This window comes from Ceratotherium simum, chromosome 3, assembly GCF_057802395.1.
Source record: "Ceratotherium simum simum isolate JZ-2026a chromosome 3, ASM5780239v1, whole genome shotgun sequence".
NCBI lineage: Eukaryota > Metazoa > Chordata > Mammalia > Perissodactyla > Rhinocerotidae > Ceratotherium > Ceratotherium simum.
This window is the reverse complement of record NC_141902.1, coordinates 77,848,570-77,870,837: the sequence shown is the minus strand read 5'-3', so window position 1 is coordinate 77,870,837 and position 22,268 is coordinate 77,848,570. Positions and strand designations below refer to the sequence as shown.

At 43.9% G+C, this 22,268-nt stretch overlaps 1 long non-coding RNA gene across 2 annotated transcripts; it reads left to right on the top strand.

Moving 5' to 3' along the window:
• The first annotated feature begins 11,380 nt into the window (after positions 1-11,380).
• Positions 11,381-13,659, top strand: LOC147917657 (uncharacterized). 2 transcript variants are annotated; one of them, XR_015551737.1, is made up of 2 exons: positions 11,381-11,454; positions 13,405-13,659. It is a non-coding gene; the product is annotated as an uncharacterized LOC147917657 (long non-coding RNA). The 2 variants fall into 2 exon arrangements; XR_015551738.1 differs by having other exon boundaries at positions 11,388-11,454; positions 11,580-13,659.
• The last annotated feature ends 8,609 nt before the right edge of the window (positions 13,660-22,268 follow it).

Below are 22,268 nucleotides of genomic sequence, written 5' to 3'. Positions count from 1 at the left end.
CCAGCTGGAGACTTGTCTCAACTTCTCAAGGTCGCTCTTGGTCCTGGCACATGGACCCCACAGGCAGTTCACCATATGGCAGTTTGCTTTCTTCCAGGCCAGCAGGAGCCTGTCTCTCTGCTGCTTCATCTTCTTTTAAAGGCTCCTCTGATTAGGTCAGGCTCACCCAGGATACTCTGGATAGTCTCCCTGTTGATTAACTCAAAGCCAACTGATTAGTGACCTAATCCTGGGAGTGACAGCCTGTTATATTCACAAGTTCTGCTCACACACTCATGGGGAAGGAATTATGCATGGAATTTACACTAGGGGGTGTGAATCTTGAGGGCCATCTTAGAATCCTGCTTGCCACACATGGGTTTGGAGTCTGAATTTATACCTGAATTTATATCAACATATAATTGATCCCAGGTATTGGATCTAGATATTGTTTTAAAAGAACAGTGAGAATGAGTGAAAACCCCTACGTAAGTGATGAAAATTTTCATTATAAAGTTAAAGTACTAAAATGTTTTGTAATGTTCCACATTAATGAAAATTTATATGTGACCCACTACAATATTTGATCACGATATGTCCAGCTCATGGCTGATTTCCAAATCTAAGTAATGCTTTAAGAATTTGAGCGATAACTCCAGTTGTTACTATCTCAGCCGAGCAAAGTTTCTCCAAATTGAAGTGAATTTAAAAAAAAGGAACTATTTGATTCAAGAAAGATTGTCTAATTTGGCTATCCTGTCATTTGAACCTCAAATCTGTGAAAATATTATTATATCAACATAATTAGTGATTTTGCTGAAATGAAGGCATGAAAAATAAATTTTATGGCATAAATAACAGTTTATGAATTATGACTTTATTATTCACGCAAACAATGCCAGCCCATCAACAGAACACCCAGACATTCACAATAACTAAATTCAACCATCTGTGATATTTTGCCAAGTTTTGGTCACATAAAAACTATAGTTTTACGTATATTAGCTTGATTTATGACTTTTGCATATTTAGACATGTGGGAGCTGTAGCTCTAAGGGGGTGGCTGGGGAGAGGGTGGTGATCCTGGGGAGCACAGCGGAGGACGCTCCTGGCCGACTCGGTCTGAGGTAGTGGGCCCTCCTCCCAAGGGCCGAGGCACCCCTGCAGGGGAGGTGAGCGCAGCAGAGGGCAGTCGACCAGTTGTCCGATAACGGCGGCCTGGGTCTCAATGGCGCCACCAAGTGGTAGTATACAGCAATGGCAGACACCTGCCTTCCCCTCACCAATGAAATTTCGTTACCAAGTCTGGGAGAAATTTTTGAGAATTCAAGAGGAGAAGGAACCTACAGGGGAAGATAAGGAGCTTTCTAAAGTGGATACCAGAGTGACTGCTTGTTAAAAAATAGTTTGCATTCTCTTTGTGGAGCAGTTTGTATTGATTAAATATGCAATTCAAAAATAGATTGTTTCGTGTACAGCAGCGGGAAGCAGGCAAGTATAGAGGTTAAGCCAAGATTCTGAACAAGACCTGGGCTCCAGACCTGGGCTCATTCCTGGTGGGCTGTGTGTCTTTGGGCAAGTTTCTTGGTCTCTTCAAGCCTGTTTTCTCATGTCAACAGGAGTCACGGGCAGCTGTGACATCACAGGGATGCTGTGATAGAAGCTTTGCCTGGCTCCTGGCACACAATAAAGGCTTGACCATGTCACTCTCTTTCCCTTCCCTCTTCCCTCCTTCCCTTTCTTCCCCTCCTCCCCCTCCCCTTCCTTTCCCCTTCTCTCTTCTCTTCTCTTCCTCCTCCTTTTCCCTCCCCTTCCCTCCTCTCTCCTCCCCGGCCCTCCTGGCCCCTTACTTCATTCCCCCCGGCACACGTTTGCCTTCCTCTCCCTTAGTCAAATACTTCTAAGTTCTATTCTATCTTTAAATATCCAGCACCCTCTTCCCCCACCATCTCTCTTCTGATGGCCTGGCATGCCAGCTTGCAAAGCAGATAGAGGAATCAGGGGCATCTGTCTTCTTTAAGTGTATTATGAGCCAGGTCTAAGGACTAAAGCCTAGGAGTTTCCTTCCCCAAGAAAGGAAGCACACCCAAGAAGTGGGGTGTACAGAGTGGTTATATACCCTCTTAGAACAAAGATCATACATCGCATATGACAGGGATATGCCTTTACAAAGTCACAGGATTGCTTTGCTAGCACAGCAGGTCCGTAATTAATCCTTAGTTTCCAGGAAGAGCTGCTCACCCTTAAAGAAACGCTGATACGGGAGGAAGCTACATTCCTATCTTTAAGGGCATCATTCTTGTCTTTGGGACATAGTAAATGTTTAACGCAGGTGTACAACACACACTCAATGGGCCCTGTCAGGCCTTTTTGGGAAAACAAGGCCAGGCCAAATTAATTTTAAACCCAGCAGCATCCTCATATCTGCCAATGTCTCCTATTGCCTTTCATATCTTCCCTTGCCTGTCTTGCTGTCAGCCAGCCTCTCTTCTCCTCTGCTCTGGCAAGGCCAGCTCCTCCCCAATCTCCTCCCCTTCCTCAAGAACTTCACTCCTGCAATTACCCCCCTCAAACAATTTAGTTACCATGTCCCTATTAAATCACCGCACCTAAGTTCAAACATGTTCAAAGTCTTCAACCTTTAAAACAAACAAACGAATGAGCACAGGCCCAAGGCCTTGCCCGGCGCAGGGCCATCCTGCCGATTCCGCCCGTTTCTCTCCTCCCTCCCCTTCACACCTATTTGCTGTACTTCCTCCTGCCAGTTCTTTCCTCAACCTGCTTGGAGTGAGCTTCTGAATTCACCTCTCCCCTGAGAGAGCTCTTTGTCAAGGTCATTACCAACCTCCTGGGGCCAAAGCCAATGTGTGTGACTCTGAAAATAGAGATGCGATGAGGGAGGAGGTCTAATGGGGGAGCAGCAGCTACTGTGGGCTCAGGGAAGCTTCTTACTCTCTGCCTCCCCCCACCCCTCCCCGCCACCAACCGTACTGAACTCCAACCCGAGATTTCAGAGTTACTTGTTACTGCAGCAGAGCCTAGCCCCTCCTGATTAACATGTCCTCGGGATCCTTCACACACTCCTACATCAACAACTGTGCCGTTGTCCAGGGGGAACCCTTGAGGGCGCACTGTGGCATGCCTGTCCTCTCACTAAACTTGCTTCCCTTTAGCCTAGAAAGATGTGCCTGCTTCTCATATGCACGAACATGGTGTTCAAGTGTCCACACACTTCTCATGTGCATTTTATAACACAATCTCCATGTGAGGAGCCACCCATGGGTGACCTCAGGGCTTGCTCTGCTCTCTGAGTCATTCTGGGTACTTTATGACATCTCCCCAAACAGCCGGCTACACTCACACTGAGAGATGGGAGCGGGGGCATGTTTTCCTGACGATTTCACTGAGGGCGGGTGAAGCTGGCATCGCATCTCACAGAAACACTCAATGAAGACCCCGTTAGACATCTGCTTTCACCCTCCAAGCTCTTCTCTGCCTTCCTGTTGCCCTACACCCCCCTTCCATCCTTTCCTCTGGAACCCGACTCTTTGGTCAAGCTCTAGGCCTCAGCTGTTAAAACTCCTCCAGCCAAGTGGAGATCCCGCATGGGCCTGCCTGGCGTCCTCAGGAAGCGGCAGGGGGAACACCCGCTCACGCCAACCCCGCCCTGGATGGGGGTGCTCCCGGTCCCTGCCATGACTTTCCCACGCTCACCTAGAAACATTCAGAAGCAAAACATAAGAAAAGTCACGGCTTCTCAGAGTAGTTTTCTTTCCATTAGGGAAGCTCGTAACTTACCAGCAGTTAAAACTGAGCAAAAATTGGCCTTGGTTTCTCGTTTAAGTTTGTGTCTGTGTGTGCATGTGTGTGTGTGTGACTTTTGTAATCAGTGGAACAAAAGGATTTAAAGGAGGGAAAGAGAGGAGCCCACAGGAGCTCTGGCTGAGGAGGAACCTGGTGGGCGAGGAGCCTTATTTACGACCATCTCGGCTGGTCCAGCTTGTCAGCCGAACTGGCTGGTGCTCCAACAGCTGTCCCGCCAAGGGCCTCCTATCTACCACTCCCTGTCACCAGCAGGTGGGGCCTGTCAGCCACTTTCTGACAGGAGTCTCTTTGCAAGTCAGCCCTGGAAGTTTCTTGCCTGAGGGAACAAGCAAGTAGTGCAACCAGAAAGACTTCATCCAGAGCCTGCCAGAGGAAGAAGTAGCCTGGGAATTGACTTCACCAGCAAAGAGGCCTCAGACTTGGCTGGGAGATGTCATCGGAGCCCTGGCTGAGGCCTTGCAGATCGGGCTCCACAGGGTGTTTTCACCCGGGCCTGGGCTTCCGTTCCCAGGAGCAGTGGGTTGGACCTCTGACTTCATAAACTTGTCAACCCCGATCTGAAGGGATTAAATGACTTGCCCTGTCGTATAATGGGGACATATCCGAGCTCGGCCAGGAACCCAGGCCTCAGATCTGGCTGCTCTGTTGCCACCCCACACTGCCCGGCTGCACGTCCAAGGCCACTTCTCAGATGGGCTCAGCCCAGGCACTGCTGTCCTGGCCACTCAAGGCCCCATCTCCTCCCCTCTGGGACCAGTGCTGCCATGTCTCTGTGAGGGTCTGAGAAGTAGGTGTGGTGGACTACAGTGGTCCTGACTAACAATGAGGCCCAGTGATGACATTCCCACCCCACCCCCCTTTCCCTGGCTTGTGTCCTTGCTCCAGCCTGGGCTCCCTCTCTTCCCACCCCAGAACCAGACCCCAGACCCTCCCTCATATGCACAGGTTCTAGGTTGAGTGCTGGCTGGACTGTGCCCCACTGAACCCAAGGAACCCCCAGGCAGCGAGCCCTTGACCAGAGTACCACTAACTTGGCCAGCCAATCTCAGGGGACATGGATTATCAGACCAAGAATCATGGAGAAGAACCAAATCCACCCAGCAGGGAACTTGGTGCACTTTCTGCGTGGTTTGCTGGAGCGTGAATATACTTAAACATCGTGGCTGCTGCTGCTGCAGTGTGACCCCCCAGCAGCTCCGTGATGGTACACAGTGGGGCCCTCTGGAAGGCTGGCTGGGAGATGTGCCTACTGCCTCTTCTGCTCTCTCCCACTTCCCCCAACACTCCATGGCCTGTGGGCTCATCCTGGGGTCAGAGATGACACCTCAAAGTTTGGGTATTGGCCCTGTCAGTCTGGCAACAAGTGCCTTCCTTCCACCCATCTGTCCATCCAAGTTGGTCCAGGGTCACAGCCGTGAACAGTGACAGGGGCCACTGCTCTCCGTGAGAAATGTGGGGCTTCTAGCTGAGGGTTAGCCTCTTCTGGCCCAGAGAGTAACGCTAGCACTAACGTGGTGCTCACCACACACCAGGCACTGCTGAAGCACTTTACATCTATTAATCCATTCACACCTTGCCATAATGCTGCCAAGTAGATGCTGTTATTACCCCATCCTTCAGATGAAAAAACAAAGCCCAGTGCAACTGACTAACTATCCAAAGAGCGGCAAAGCTGGGCACCCAAAGCCTGGCTGAAATCTTTCCTCCCCTCTGCCTCAGGATGACCCCCTGCCCCCGACCACACAGCTTTCACAAGAGCCTGGAAGGAGACGTTCGTCAGCCTGCTTATTGAGGACCCACCCATGGAGACTCTGCTTGGCTCTTGCACCTTCCATTTACCCAACACCCAGTGGAAATCCTTACACCTGGGGCCCCTAGCAGGGTGCTTGCCTGGCTTCTCCTTAGGACTGGAAAAAGGAGGTGGCCTGGAGGACCTATCACCTAGCCTGGGAGGGAGATGTCACCTGGGCTCACTGGTTATGAGGACTGTTCCCTCAGGAGAAGCTCACTACCTAAATACTGTGGGTTACAAGGCTGATGTTGTTCCTCAGAACCCCACATAAAACTACGTAAAGGCTGGATTCCAGAACCCAGTAACAGTGGAAATGGCCAAGTCGGAATTAAATATGTAAGTTTAATCTAATCGTACACAACAAATCCTACTATGTGTCCAGAATAACGTAGAGTCAGTCAACAAATGCTTCTTGAGGGCCCACTGGGCATTGAAGAAACAAAGGTGAGTAAGAGAGACTTAAAACCCTGCCCTCCGGGTACTTGGAGTCTACCAAAGACTTTTCAGCGAGCCCCATGAGGGCCTCGATGTATCACAGAACACACCAGGCGCATTATTCATAAATGGTCTGGTTTGTTATTCAATGAAAGTGTGAAGTGCAGTTCTCCCCCTGCTGCCCCTGTGGCCGCTGTGCCGCCAAGCGTCCTTTCCAGCAACAGCAGCCCGTGGCGTGGTGAAGTCCTCGCTCCCTCTGTGCTAGGCGATGGGGCAGACTCATGCAGGCAGTGAGGGAAAGCAGTGTGCCTGGCTCCCCCCAGCCTTCTTGCCAGGAAGCAGCTCTCCACAAGACACCTGCTGCACGGACCGACCTTCGGGAAAGACAGAAATCCCTCTGATTGTCAGGGCCGCTGCAGACAGAGGTCTCACTGGGGACCCCAGGTTCGGGATGCTGGCACAGGCATTAGGAAGATGCGGCCCCACCTTCCTGCTGTGTGGAACCCCAAAGGATGTGCTGGGCATTGGTGGGAGAAAGAGCATTTTCCCCTACCCACCTCCAGCCCTCGACTCCATGGAAGGGGTGGACCCTCAGCTGGCCTAGGGCCCCGGGGGGCAGGGAGTGTCTCTGCCTTGGTGGGTTTCCATTGGAAGCCAGATATAGGACACTTGGATCCAGGGAGCAGGGGGCACAGAGCCCACCCAAAAGTGCTACACAAACCTGATCCAGTGACCAAGGGGGGCATGGGCTTCCCTGTCCATTATCTTGCGTTGGCCTCACCCTAACAACACAGAGGGGGCACCCACTGTCTCCAGGAAACCAAACCTCTGTGAGGTCAAGTGGCCCGTGGGTGGTCAGTGCCCTGGCTGCTTGCTCATGGCCCCATCTCCTCTATGAGAGTCCACCAAGGAGGATAATCATCCCAAGGTATGGATTGGAAACGTTTCTGGGGAAAACTGGACTTGAAAGGGATTGTGAGCTCATCCAGGTGTGTGCTATGAAGCCAGAGCAGCGGGTGGGCTGTGCTCTCCATGCTGGGTGTGGGACCACCTGGTCTCCCTCCCACTGCCACTCACCTGGGCTCTGCCAACGCTTGGTGCCACCCAGAGGTCTGCTGGGACTCTACCTCATGAAATCCATGAGAGAGGACTTGAACCCCCGAATGGCCGTTTGTGGGGCCTCCCTGCCATAGGCACCTTCCTCCAGCCCCCTGAGTGGACAAGAAGTAGGACAAGGAGCTGGCATTGTGGCATCGGTGGCTCCTTCCAGGTGAGCAGAGAGGAAGGGCTGCCCAGTCTGGCCCCAGGGAAAGGCCAGCTCGGGGCAAGAAGGAGGCTCAAGGCTGGAGCATTGGGTGCAGCAGATCCGAGGCTGTGCAGCTCTAGGCAGGTGTGGTGAGCCTTCCCGCCTGAGGCCCCAGGCCAAATGGAGCAGGCGGTAATCACAGTCACACTTGGAAGTGTCCACTGAGTCTCCCAATCACCCATCTCTGCAAGCCAGGCCTGTTGCTGGGAATTATAAGTAGGATTTATCAGAATTTCTGTGTACATAGGGCGTACTTGTAATGCTGTTACAAACTGTGTGAAGTTACATTCTTTATATGTCACATCGTATCAGACTGTGTTTTAGTGTCTCAAATGTATCTTGTCCCGACAATGTCTGATGACTCCACTTGAAACAGCATGAAGAATTGCCACCAAAGCGGTGAAATGCTGGTAACAGCGACAAGTTGATTAACAAGAGTTCAAACTTCAGAGAGTGTTTAAGATGAATCTCTGCACAAGAAAACTTGAAATGCCTGGAGACCCTAAAGTTCATATAGGGGAGAAACCTGTTACAGGAGGTCCCAAACTTGAGTCTTAAAAATGTACACAATATTACTAAACTGAATTGTAAAGCTGTAAATTTTCTAAACATTCAAATAAAAAATCTTTTTGGTGCTAGACTATCTAGCAAACTATGGCCTGCAGGCTATCACCTGTTTTTTTTTTTCCTTATTGTGGTAAAAAACACATAACATAAAATTTACCATCGTAACTATTTTTAAATGTACAGTACAGTAGGGTTAACTATGTGCATCTTGTTATATAGCACATCTCTAGAACTTTTACCTCTTGCAAAACTGAAACTCTGTACCCATTGAACAACAACTCTCCACTTCCCTCTTCCCCCAGCCCTGGCAACCACATGCTACTTTCTGTTTCTATGAATATGACTACCTTAGATCCCTCATCTAAGTGGATTCATGAAGTATTTGTCTTTTTGTGACAGTCTTATTTTACTTAGCATAATGTCCTCAAGATTCATCCAGGTTGTAGTATATGATAGGATTTCCTTCCTTTTTGAGGCTGAATAATATTCTGTTGTATGTATATAGCACATTTTCTTTATCCATTCATCCATTGATGGGTATTTAGGTTGCTTCCACCTCTTGGCTTTTGTGAATAATGCTGCAATGAACATGGGTGTGCAAATATCTCTTCAAGATCTTGTTTTCAGTTCTTTTGGCTATATACCAAATTGGGATTGCTGGACCATATGGCAATTCTATTTTTAACTTTTTGGGGAAACGCCATACTGTTTTCCATAGCAGCTACACCATTTCACATTACCACCAACAGTGCACAAAGGTTCCAATTTCTCCACATCCTTGCCACCACTTGTTATTTTCTGTTTTTTTGATAGTGGCCATCCTAATGGATGTGAGTTGATGTCTCATTGTGGTTTTGATTTGCATCTTTCTGATAATTAGTGATGTTGATATCATTTCATATGCTTGCTGGCCATTTGTATGTCTTCTTTGGAGAAATATCTATTAGAGTCCTTTTCCCATTTTTTAAACTGGGTTATTTGGTTTTGTCATTGCTGTTGTTAAGTTATAGGAGTTCCTTATATATTCTGCATGTTAACCCCTTATCAGATACATGGTTTGCAAATATTTTCTCCCATTCTGTGGGTTGCCTTTTCACTCTGTTGATTGTTTCCTTAGCTATGTGGAAGTTTTTAAGTTTGATGTAGTCTCATTTGTCTACTTTTGCTTTTGTCGTTTGTGCTTTGGTGTCATATGCAAGAAATCATTGCCAAATCCAATCTCATGAAGCTTATCCCTTATGTTTTATTTTCTAAGTTTTATAGTTTCGGGTCTTATGATTATGTCTTTAATTCATTTTGAATTGATTTTTGTACATGGTGTAAGGTAAGGATCCAACTTTATTCATCTGCATGTGGATAGCTAGTTTTCTGAACCCCATTTGTTGAAGAGACTATCCTTTCTCCATCGTGTAGTCCTGGTGCCCTTGTAAAAGATCATTTGACCAGATACGTGAGGATTTATTTCTGGACTCTCTATTCTGTTCCATTGATCTGTATGTCAGTACCATACTGTTTTGATTACTTTTCGCTTTGTGATATGTTTTGAAATCAGAAAGTGTGAGACCTCTAGCTTTATTCCCTTTTCTCCGAATTGTTTTGACTATTTGGGGTCCTTTGAGATTCCATATGAATTTTAGGGTGGTTTTTTCTATTTCTGCAAAAAAAATCATTGGAATTTTGATAAAGATTGCATTGAATCTGTAGATCACTTTGGGAAGCATGGACATTTTAACAGTATTAAGTCTTCCAATCAATGAATACAGGATATCTTTCCATTTATTTGTGTCTTCTTTAATTTCTTTCAGCAATGTTTTGCAGATTTAAGTATCCAAGTTTTTTGCCTCCTTGGCTAAGTTTATTCCTAAGTATTTTATTATTTTTAATGTTATTGTAAATGGGATTGTTTTCTCAATTTCCTTTTCGATTGTTTATTATTAGTGTATAGAAATTCAACTGATTTTTGTGTGTTCATATTGTATCCTACAACTTTGCTAAATTCATTTATTAGTCCCAACAGTTTTTTTAACTCTAACATTTTTACATTTCTCTCTCACATTTTTTTTTTGAGGGAGATTGGCCCTGAGCTAACATCTGTTGCCAATCTTCCTCTTTTTTTTCCTTTTTTTCTACCCAAAGCCCCAGTAGATGGTTGTATGTCATAGGTGTACATCCTTCTAGTTGCTCTACATGGGGCGCTGCTTCAGCATGGCTTGATGAGTGATGCATAGGTCTGCACCCAGGATCTGAACAAGCGAACCCCTGGCCACCGAAGCAGAAAGTGTGAACTTAACTGTGATGCCACCGAAATGGCCCCGCGAAGAGTTTTTTTGGTGGAGTCTTTCGGATTTTCTGTGTATAAGATCATGTCATGTGCAACAGAGATAATTTTACTTCTTCCTTTCCAATTTGTTGCCTTTTATTTCTTTTTATTACTTAATTGCTATGGCTAGAACTTCCAGTACTATGTTGAATAGAAGTAGTGAGAGTGGGCAACCTTGCCTTGTTCCTAATCTTAGAAGGAAAGCTTTCAGTTTTTCACCATTGAGTATGTTAGCTGTGGGCTTTTCATGTATGGCCTTTATTATGATAAGGTAATTTCCTTCTATTCCTAGTTTGTTGAATATTTTTATTATGAAGGCTATTGAAGTTTGTCAAATGCTTTTTCTGCATCCATCAAGATTATCATGTGATTTTCGTCCTTTGTTCTGTTAATGTGGTGTATTACACTGATTGATTTTCATATGTTGAACCATCTTTGCACCCCAGGGACAAATCCCACTTGGTCATGGTGTATATTCCTTTTAATTTGCTATTGAATTCAGTTTGCTAGTATTTTGTTGAGGATTTTTGCATCAATATTCATGAGAAATGTTGATTTGTAGTTCTCTTATAGTGGCTTTGTTTGGCTTCAGGATAATGTTGGCATCGTAAAATGAGTTTGGAAGTACTCTGTCTTCAGTTTCGTGGAAGAGTTTGAGAGGGATTGGTGTAAATTCCTCTTTAAATGTTTTACCAGTGAAACCATCTGATGCAGGACATTTCTTTGATAGGAGGTTTTTGATTACTGATTTGATCTCCTTACTAGTTATAGGTCTGTTCATTTCTTCATCGTTCCGTCTTGGTAAATTGTATGTTTCTGGGAATTTATCCGTTTCTTTTAGGTTATCCAATTTGTTGGTATATAATTGTTCATAGTAGTCTCTTATATTCTGTTTTATTTCTGTGGCATCGGTTATAATATCTCCTCTTTCATTTATGATTTTTGTTATTTGAGTCTTCTTTTTCTTATTCAAGCTAAGGGTTTATCAATTTTGTTGATCTTTTCAAAAATCAACTCTTAGTTTTATTTTTCTATTCTCTATTTCATTTATTTCTGCTCTAATCTTTATTATTTCCTTCGTTCTGCCAACTTTGGGTTTACTTCTTCTTTTTCTAGTTCCTTGTGGTATAAACCTGGTTTGTTGATGTGAAATCTTTCTTCTCTTTTCGTATAGGCATTTACCACTTAAACTTCCCTCTTAAATTGCTCTTGCTGCATCCGAAAAGTTTGGTACGTTATGTTTTTGTTTTCATTTGTCTCAAGATATTTTCTAGTTTCCCTTGTGATTTCTTCTATGACATATTGGTTATTCAAGAGTATGTTTTTTACTTTCCACATATTTGTAAAATTTCCAGTTATCCTGCTGGTATTGACTTCTTGTTTCATTCCATTGTGGTTGGAAAAGATCCTTGGTATGATTTCAGTCTTCCTAAATTTGTTAAGACTTGGTTTGTGGCCTAACACGTGATCTATGCTGGAGAATGTTTCATGTGCACTTGAGAAGAATGTATATTCTGCTATTGTTGGGTGGGGTGTTCTGTATATTTCTGTTAGGACCAATTCATCAACAGTATTGTTCAAGTACTCTATTTCTTTACTGAGCTTCTGTTTGGTTGATCTATCCATTATTGAAGGTGGAGTATTGAAATCTCCTACTAATATTGTGTTATTATTTCTCTCTTTAATTCTGTCAATGTTTGCTTCATGTATTTGGGTGCTCTTCTCTTAGTGGCATATATACTTATAATTATTATATCTTCTTGATGAATTGACCCTTTTATCATTATATAATGTCCTTCTTTGTCTCTTCTGGCAGTTTTGACTTAAAGTCTATTTAGTCTGATGTTGTAAGTATGGCCACCTCTGCTCTCTTTTTGTTACTATTTGCATAGAGTATCTTTTTCAATCATTTCACTTTCAGCCTACCTATGTTCTTACATCTAAATTTAGTCTCTTATAGATAATATAATTGGATCTTATTTTTAATCCATTCAGCCACTCTTTGTCTTTTGGTTGAGGAGTTTAATCTATTTACATTTAAAGTAATTACTGATAGGGAAGGACTTACTATTGCCATTTTGTTAATTGTTTTCCGAGTGTCTTATAGCTATTTTGTCCCTCTATTCCTCTCTTGCTGCCTTCCTTCATCTTTTGTTGATTTTTTGTAGTGACATGCTTTGAGTCCTTTCTCATTTTCTTTCATGCATCTTCTATAGGTGTTTTCTTTGTGGTTATGATGGGGATTACATAAAACATCTTATAGTTATAACAATCTATTTTAAACTGATAACAGCTTAACTTCAGTCACTAAAAAAACTGTAGTCCGTCTCTCCCCCCACCTTGTGTTATTGATGTCACAAATTACATCTTTTTATATTTTGTATCCATTAACAAGTTTTTATAGTTATAGTCATTTTTTGTGCTTTTATTTTTTTAAATCTACCCTTGAATTAAAATGATTTACACATCATAATTATAGTAATGGTGTGTAATTACACAGTTCTGTGTTTGTCTATATATTTTCCTTTACCAGAGGGCTTTATAATTTTGTATGCTTTTGTGTTGCTGTCTGGTATTCTTTTGTTTCAACTTGAAGAACTCTCTTTAGCAATTTCTTGCAAGCCAGGTCTAGTGATGTTGACCTGCCTCAGCTTTTATTTACCCAGGAAAGTTTTTATCTCTCCTTCATTTTTGAAAGACAGTTTTGCATGATATAGTATTCTTTTTTTTTTTAAATTCACCTTGCTTTTCTTTTCTTTTTTTTTCTTAAAGATTTTATTTATTTTTTATTTTTTTCCCCCAAAGCCCCAGTAGATAGTTGTATGTCATAGCTGCACATCCTTCTAGTTGCTGTATGTGGGATGCGGCCTCAGCATGGCTGGAGAAGCGGTGCGTCAGTGCGCACCCGGGATCCGAACCCGGGCCGCCAGCAGCGGAGTGCGTGCACTTAACCGCTAAGCCACGGGGCCGGCCCTAGTATTCTTGATTGGTAGTGTAAGTGAGCATAAGTGAGGCCATCTTGTTACACTAAGTGGCCCCACCCCTCCTCTGTGTGACTACTCGTTGTTCTGCACGTACTCTAAAAAATTCACATGCTCTCCGATTTATGGCCTCTGCTAACGTATGTACTCCCAAATAGCTTGATAAATTAAAAATTTTGTTCTATGAGTTTCTCTCCAGGAACAGGCTGACCACAGGTGGGGAACACACCTACAAGGTATCCATCACAGCTGACAGAAGAATGGAACAATGTGATGCCTGGAGCCCGTCACGCCTGGAGACCAACATCCCTGGACCCCCTCCTTACTGCTCATTTTCCCTATATAACTGCCTCAAGATTCTGTAATCTTTGAAGATGGTTTTTTGAGACATTAGTCTACCATCTTCCTGGTTATGCTGGCTAATTGAATTAAAACTTTGTTTCTCAATCCCCAACTCATTGTGATTAATTGGCTCAGATTGCGGTGAGCAGAGCGAGCCCATTGCTCTGTATCAGTAGTTTTTTTCTTTCAGCACTTTGAATATGTCATCTCACTCCCATCTGGCTTGTAGTGTTTCTGCTGAGAAAGCTGCTGATAATTTTCTTGGAGCTCTCTTGTATGTGGTGACTCCCTTTTCTCTCGCTACTTTTAAGATTCTCTCTTTGTCTTTGACTTTTGACAGTTTTATTATAACGTGTCTTGGTGTTGACCTCTTTGGATTTACCTTAGTTGGAGTCTTTTGAGATTCTTGAATTTGGATGTTCATTTCCTTCCTCAGATCTGGGAAGTGTTCAGCCATTAATTCTTCAAATAAACTTTCTGTCTGTTTCTCTCCCTCTTCTTCTGAGACTTCCATAATGTGAATATTGGTCCACTTGATGCTGTCCCATATGTCCCTTAGGCTTTGTTCACTTTTCTTCATTCTTTTTTCTCTTTTTTCCTCTAACTCGGTAATTTCAAATGACCTGTCTTAGAGTTTGCTGATTCTTTCTTCTGCTTGATCACGTCTGCTATTGATCCTCTCTAGTGAGCTTTACAGTTCAGTTATTATATTCTTCAGCTCCAGAATTTCTGTTTGGTTCCTTTTAACAGTTTCTCTTTGTTGAAATTCTCCTTGTGTTCATGTATTGTTTTCCTGATTTTGTCTAGTTGTCTGTGTTCTCTTGTATTGCATTCAATTTCTTTAAGATGATTATTTTGAATTTTTGTCAGATAATTCATAGATCTCTGCTTCTTTAGGGTTAGTCTCTGGAAATTTATTTTTTCCTTTGACTGGGTCGTGTTTCCTGGTTTCTTCATGCACCTTGCTACTTTTTGTTGTGTTTTGTGCATTTGAAAGAAGAGTCAACTCTCCCAGTCTTTATGGAGGGGCTTTGTACAGGGGAAGACTTTCACCAATCAGCCTGGCTAGAGATTCTGAGGGTCTCTCAAGTCTTTTGTGGAGATGCATCCTCTCTGGGTTTGTGTGTGTAATTTCTTTATTAGACAGGTTTGCTAGTTTCTTTTTCAGGAGCTTATAGTCTTTTGCTCCCTCTGGTGTCTGGCCGTAGTCCTGCAGGTTCTCTGGGGCTGCAACAAGCTGCTGATCTTCCTTTTGTTTCTGTGTCCCCCAGGCATCTAAGGTATGCTAGTTCCATCAGTGCTCTGAGTCAGGAGAGACAAAATCCAGTTCCTTGGGCAGCCCCCCCAAAAGCTGAAATGTTGGACACTTGGTTCACTCTTCTCTTTCCCTCCCAAGAGAGAAGCCATGAAGTAGGCACTTTTTCCTGATCACAGGAAGCTGTGTCAGTGTCTGTCTGTGGTAGGGGAGGTACTCTGGTGCCACTACGAGCCTGAGTTCTTGTTCTGAGTGGCCCCCAGGCATCCAAGGTATGCCAGTTCCCTGTCAGCACTCCATGTTAGGTGAGACAGAAACCAGCATCTTGGGCAGCCCCCTGAAAAGCAGGAATCTTGGATGTATGTTCCACTCTTCCTCTCCCAAGGGAGAAGCTGTGGGTTGAGCACTTTCTCCTGACCTGTGCTGGCCACAGGTGTTGATGTGGCTTAAATGAAATGGCTTTTCTCACCTGTTTCAGTGCAGCTGTTCTTAACTTTCAGCTGCCTGGGGATCTGTGACTTCCTAACTGGTTTCTGGAGTTCTCATAAAGTCTTTTTGGACCATATATTGTTATTAATTCATTGTGTCTGTGGGGGAACAAAGTCTAGGGCCTCCTATTCTGCCATCTTGTTAACACGACTCCCCAGGTTGGCATCTGTTATTATAACTAAGTTTTATTGGAACACACCCATGCTCATTTGTTTATGTATTGTCTAGGGCTACTTTCATGCTACAATGTAAGAGTTGAGTAGTTGTGACAGAGATCTCATGACCCACAAAGCCCAATATATTTACTGTCAGGTCCTTTACAGAAAAAGTTTGCTGACTCCTGTGCCAGATAAAATATTGAATTGTGTTTTATACATTTTATAGAAAATATGACAAAAGAACTGCCATGACAAAGAGTCTAGCCAAAAAAATGTAGGAAAACAGGTATTGTATAATTATGTCAGGCAGTTAATTAATAAAAAATGCTGTTTTACTTCTGGATTTATGATGTTTTTGGTATTTTTCACCTTTTTAAAATTTGTAATTTGTTGTGACTTATTTTCTCATTCTAAATATTCACTTTTATATGTAATTTTATATTTGCAACATGTAATTCTTAAAGGAGTCTCACAGCTGTATAATCTTCAGACCCTATAAAACCTGGTTTCACCCTAGCTAAATGGCCATTAAGATCTAAGATAGTGCAACTACATTTTAGAGAATAATTCCTATATTACTTACAGGAAAATTGTGTATTTCAACTAAACTAGGTTGCAAGGACTTTAGAGTCTTATTACTGCACACATGACAGCACCTGAGCAAATAAAAGTTGGTGAAACCTTAACAGAGCTGATCAGGTGACAACATGAATGACAATAAAATCCTAATGGGGTGTGTCTGCTCAGATGAAAGCAAGGGGGTCATTGGAACTGTTACAACTGCCCTGTTTCTGAAGAGCCCCTTCCCCTTGCTAATTACAAAGTAAACAGCCTGCCACCACCCTCTCTCATTCCCACTGTGATGGGCACTGCAATGGATGGGGCATCCTTCCTCCCCACCTGTGCCCAGCAGGCACTAAATCTTACCCACCTTTGGAGGTCCCGAAGTGGGAACAGTGTGGGGCCTACAGGAGGCCTCCAACACGTCCATACCTGTGTCCCTTGAACAAATAAAGATCAGGTCCCTCTCAGCCAGACGCTACTGGCTGTAAGCCTCAGAATCTCTGGGCATGTCTGTGAGGGGACACCCCTTCATGAGAAGCTTGAGGGAGTGACTGCCAGTGGTTGCCAAGGCTCAGCCATGCCATCCCCATTGTCTGCTGGGCCCCCTCAGCACATTCCCAATTCTTCATGGATCACAGTGGGCTGCACCCTCAACACTTCACACTCTATAGGGCCCCAGCAGGAAAGGAGTCTTGTGCTTTTCTCATTACAGAGGGAAACCTTTCCCTGAAACTCCTCTTCCAGGTTTCTGGGTCATGTGCCCATCCTGAACCAATCACAGGAAAGCACAATGGCTGACCTCCTTCAGATTCCTCTTTGGGGGTCCTGGTCTCCTGATGCATCTGGTGCTAGAAAGGCAATTGTGTGGGGACAGGTAGCCCTCAGCACTATAAGAGTTTTGCAGGCCCCACATGCAAACTATACCCACGGGAGTGATTCAGTCTCCATAAATGGTTTGGTCTAGCCAGCGTAACCCTGGAGAATGCTGAAAATACCTCAAACTAGTTAGTAGGACACTGTGGCCACTGCTGAGCTCTGGGTGAGATTTCTGAGGGTGGACCCTGCTGGCCACCCAGGGCTCTCTGGGGATGCTCAGATGGTAGCTCCAGCAGCATCTGTGGGGCAGCAGAGGGCGAGGGAGTTTCTGGAAGCAGATGGATCCAGGTGCTTAGATAAAAGCACTCCCTAGAAAGGGTCACTGTAGCAGAGAGCAGCACTCTTTAGATCTTGTCACTTCCAATGTCACCTGCCTTAGAGACAGGTGAATGCCAAGGAAGGTGAGCTGCTGATGCCTGAGAACCTCAACATTGGAAGAGGTGGGCTTGTTCCCAAAGCCAAGGGCATATTTCTCAAAACAGCATACAGAATTACAGAATCTCAGAGCCCAAAGGAATCTTTGGGATTAACCAATCCAGGGTTTGTAAAACTTTGATGATAAAGAAATGTATTTTACTCTGGGAAAGAGCATATACACACATATATAAAACTAAACAATGGTTACACACAAACAATGCTGATCCTTTTATTCTGTTTTCCACGTGGCTGCACCATTTTACATTCCTACTAACACTGCACAAAGGTTCCAATTTCTCCACCTCCTCACAAACACGTGTTATTTTCTGTTTTATTGATAGTGGCCATCCTAATGGGTGTGAGGTGGTACCTCATTGTGGTTTTTGTTTGCATTTCCCCAAGGATTAGTGATGTTGTGCATCTTCTCATGTACTTATTCTCCATTTGTATATCTTCTTTGGAGAAATGTCTATTCAAGTCCTTTGCCCACTTTTTAATTGAGGTGTTTGTTTTTTTGTTGTTGAGTTTTAGGAGTTCTTTATATATTATGGATATTACCCTGTTATCAGAAATGTGATTTGCAAATGTTTTCTCCCATTCCGTGGGTTGCCTTTTCACTCTGTTGATTGTGTCCTTTGATACACAGTTTTTAAGTTTGATATAGTCCAATGTATCAATTTTTTTCTTTTGTTTCCTATGCTTTTGGTGTCACTTTTTTTTTTTTTGGTGAGGAAGATTGGCCCTGAGCTAACATCTGTTGCCAACGTTCCTCTTTTTGCTTGAAGAAGATTGCCCCTGAGTTAACATCTGTACCAATCTTCCTCTATTTTGTATGTGGGATGCTGCCACAGTATGGCTTGATGAGTGGTGTGTAGGTCTGCACCCAGGATCCGAACCCACAAACCCTGGGCCATCGAAGCAGGGCATGTGAACTTAACCACTATGCCATCAGGCTGGCCCCACCTTTTGGTTTTTAAGGCCCTATTGAAATGATTTCAAAATTCAGGAATGAGGGGTGTAACGTACACATGATGACTATAGTTAACACAGTTGCATGATACAAATGCAAGTTGTTAAGAGAGTAGGTCCTAAGAGTTCTCATCACAAGGAAAAAAATTCTTTTTCTTTTTCTTTTTTTTGTATCTATATGAGATGATGAATGTTAACCAAACTTATTGTGGTAATTATTTCACAATATGTGTAAGTCATCATGCTATACACCTTAAACTTATACAGTGCTGTGTGTCAATTATATCATTAAACTGGAGGAAAAAAGTCTCATGCATGAGTAACAATCCACGGGGTAAACATCCCCATTCTAACTCCGGTGATGCACATAATGGACCAGTGGGCATTTGTAAGAACGAAAAATTCGGCTCTAGACTCCTCAAGAGAGAAGGGAAAGACACAGAACAGGAGTGAGGGACAGAAACAGAAGATAGACTTCTCTGACTGTATTTTGTCCTGTAGATTTGACTTTGGAATCATGTATATGTTTGAAATAACTATAAAACAAATTAAGCCAAAAAGAAAAAGAAAGCAATCTTTAAACGTCAAAAGCAAAATGAAAGAAATAAACCTGTGTATCAAGTTAGTAACTTAACCATAATGAGAAAAACTGTTGCAAGGGCATTTCAACACAGTAATTGGGCTCTTCATCCTTAGGGGGATATAGCCTAAGGACAAAAGAACTGAAAAAAGAAATCTTAAACTCTCTTCAAGTAATCACGTTGTTAATACTAATATTGATATTGTTGTCCTGAGGTTATTACTGTTAGTTCTGATACTGTTATTCTTCAAGATGTAGAAACAGTGACCGATTTAGTAGTGATGAGCTCCCGCATACTCAGTACCCATGCTGCAGTCTCTAACTTGCACTTCCCACTGGAAGGGATCCGAGCTCCTGGGAGAAATGCCTAATTCCTGGCCTGGGGGAGGAAATGGACGATGTGAGCCTTGGAAAGCAAGAGAGCTCTGAAAGATCCCCAGGAGTGTGTAGAAAGGACTCAGGGGCCTGCTTGAAGAGCCTCAGTGGCCCAAGATGGGACAATTTGAGCATCAAAAAGAATTAAACCTGCGATGTTCTGAAACATTTCAAATATGAAACAAGCAAACACGCATTCATAATAACACCCAAGCAAAACAAAAAATAAACCTAACTGATCACCTTTGGAGAATGCTGGCAAGTCAAAATATTTTCTGAAAACTGGTAAACCAAGTGGGAGAATCAAGCCTTTTCTTGCCTTTTGTGTGTGAACCGTACCTCAGGATAACCAAATTGTTAATGAGCTAATACATGAAAGACAGAATGATACAATTAGAAAGTCCCACATTGCAATTCCTAATGAAATAATGGATGAAGGCCGTGATCATTGCTGACTAAAACCATTGAATGAAAAGCTGATGGGTTGGAAACACCTGAACCTCCTGGTCAATTTTAACATCATTAAGAGAGATACAACCATGTGTGTCTGCTGGTGGAAATGCATAACATCACCTGTGGAACATTGCTAACAAACTTGCATTGGAATCTGATGGGCTCTCCTAATCTAACTACCCAGTTCTGTCAGGAAGTGCAGAGGACAGAGGAACATGTTAAATAGCACCAGGGGATGCAAACCACACAATCCAGAATGTGGGAAATTCTTCAGGAAAAACCACCAAAGTTCTTCAATAAAATATGGTAACGTTAAAAAGAGAGAGAGAGAAACAGAGAAACTGTAGATTTAAAGAGACTTAAGAGACATATCCAAATGCAATGTCTGGGCTTATTTGGATCCTGATACAAACCAACCAACTATAAACAGATAACAATAGAAACAGAAATATTTATGTGACAATTGGGGAAGTCTACATACTGAGTGGATATTGTCAACATTATTTGTGGTTACTTTTGTAGGCTGAGATAATGGAATTGTGGTTATGTTAAAAAAGTGGTGGTGGGGGGGAGGTGCTTATCTTTTAGGAATACATCCAAGTGGTAGATTGCTGCAGTAACGACCCCAGTGAATTACTTCCCCTGTTTCTCCACCCTTGTACGTTTTTCTCCCCCTCCCACATTGATTCTGGGCTTGGCTACAGGACTTGTTTTGGCTAATGGGATATCAGTAAGCATATGCAAGCAAGCAGAGCCTTGAAAGGTACTTGCACACTGGGGCTTGCCCTCTCTTGCTGCCCGGAATTCTTGGAATGCTGCCACCACAGGAGCAAGCCCAAGCTAGCCTGCTGGAGAGGCCATGCAGATAACTGGGGCGCCTCGGCCAACTGCCAGACATGGGAGTGAGGCCATCAAAGATGGTCCAGCCCCAACCAAGTCACCAGCTAACTGCATCTGCATGAGAGAGCCAGACCAAACCAACAGAAGATCTGTTCAGTGGGTGGCAGCCCAAACTCTCAACCCCTGATCTAATCGATTAGTGTGTTTCAAGCCACCAGACAACAGCAATAGATAAGTAATATAATTCTGAAGTATTTACAGATGAAATCACTGATGTTTAGGGATTTGCTTCAAATAAGCTGGGAGTGGGGTGAGTGGAGGTATAGATGAAACAAGCTGGGTTATCTGATGATAACTGTTGAAGCTGGTGAGGGGTACCTGAGGGCTCATTTTACTCTTCTCTCTACATTTGGTTATGTTCAAAATGGAAAATTTCCACCATAAAAAATTAAAGGAAAAGAAGGAAGGGAAGGGAAGGAAGGAAGGAAAGAAAGAAGGGAAATTACTCTTCTGTCGATTAACATAGAAAGCAGTTGAGACCCAGAGAAGGACAGCGAGTTCTGCAACGTAGCACTGCCAAGGCATAGCCAAATTCATTACTGAACAGACTCCTGACTTCTGGGCCAGGTCCTTTCCATCCCCGACATGGTCAGAGGCAGGAAAGCTCCATAGGAGAAGGAGTATAGGTAGGAATATTTTCTTCTCCTGCCTGAGAAAAGCCTTGTGGCAGGTCTAAGACACTAGTAATGGTGAGCTCTGTGGCGACAAATTATCCTCACTTGTGGGGCGTGTTGTTTACCTAGTGTTTGGGGAAGAAGTATTTGTCCTGCCGTCTATGTGTGTTACATTACATAACAGACAGGCTGGGGATACCTCCCTCCACGCCCCACTGCGCTATTGGCACCAAAGGCTTGTTCTGTTTTGAATGGTGTGTTGTAACCACGGCAGGGTTAAGCAGCGCTATGTCACATGTGTCAGGACAGCAATACAGAAAGTTTTCAAGTCCAAATACGTTGCCTCTTTCCCACACATACAAAATGAGCAAAGCTTCCATTAATCATCACACGGGACAATTAAGCACTGCAATTATTTGTCTATTGCCCCGGGATATGTTGGGCATCTTTTAATCAGACTGTGAAGCCAGCGGCTGCGCCCGGCCGTAAACAGACATGAAAGGAGGGTTACTTCATGAAAAAGGCCCTCCCTGGTCTCATTATCCAATGTGGGTTTCCCTGAGAACTTCTGAACCTCAGAACTCAGCTGGAGTTTACAGGGAGGAAGGAAGATTCTAAAAGGTGATAACTGGGCTTGTGACCAGAAAGTCAAATAAAAACAAAGCTAAATTGAAATCTTTCTCGTAACCAAACGGGCAAGGCCAGCCCGGTTTCTCTTGAGTGGTGTTTACTGAGAGATCCTCAAGGCTCTGCGTTTGTGTTTGATGATCTGTCTGAAGTCCTCGAGCCTTCGAGCCAGCTGGCAGAGCTCTGTGCTGGGGGCCCACTTTGTCACCGAGGGTAGGAAGTGGCAGGAACTGGCAGCCCTTGCCTTAGCAGCAAGCAGGGTGTTGCCCCACAGGCGTGTAATATGCGGAAGTATCCTGGGGGGTGGGAGGGAGCCCCCAGTTCTCCCTCCCCTGAGGGGCCTCCAGCACCCCTGCCCAACTCCCTGAGGGTCATACTCAGAAGCCACAGAGATTTTTACTGTTTAGTTGCCATTTATTTAATATGTAAAAGTTTTCAAAACAA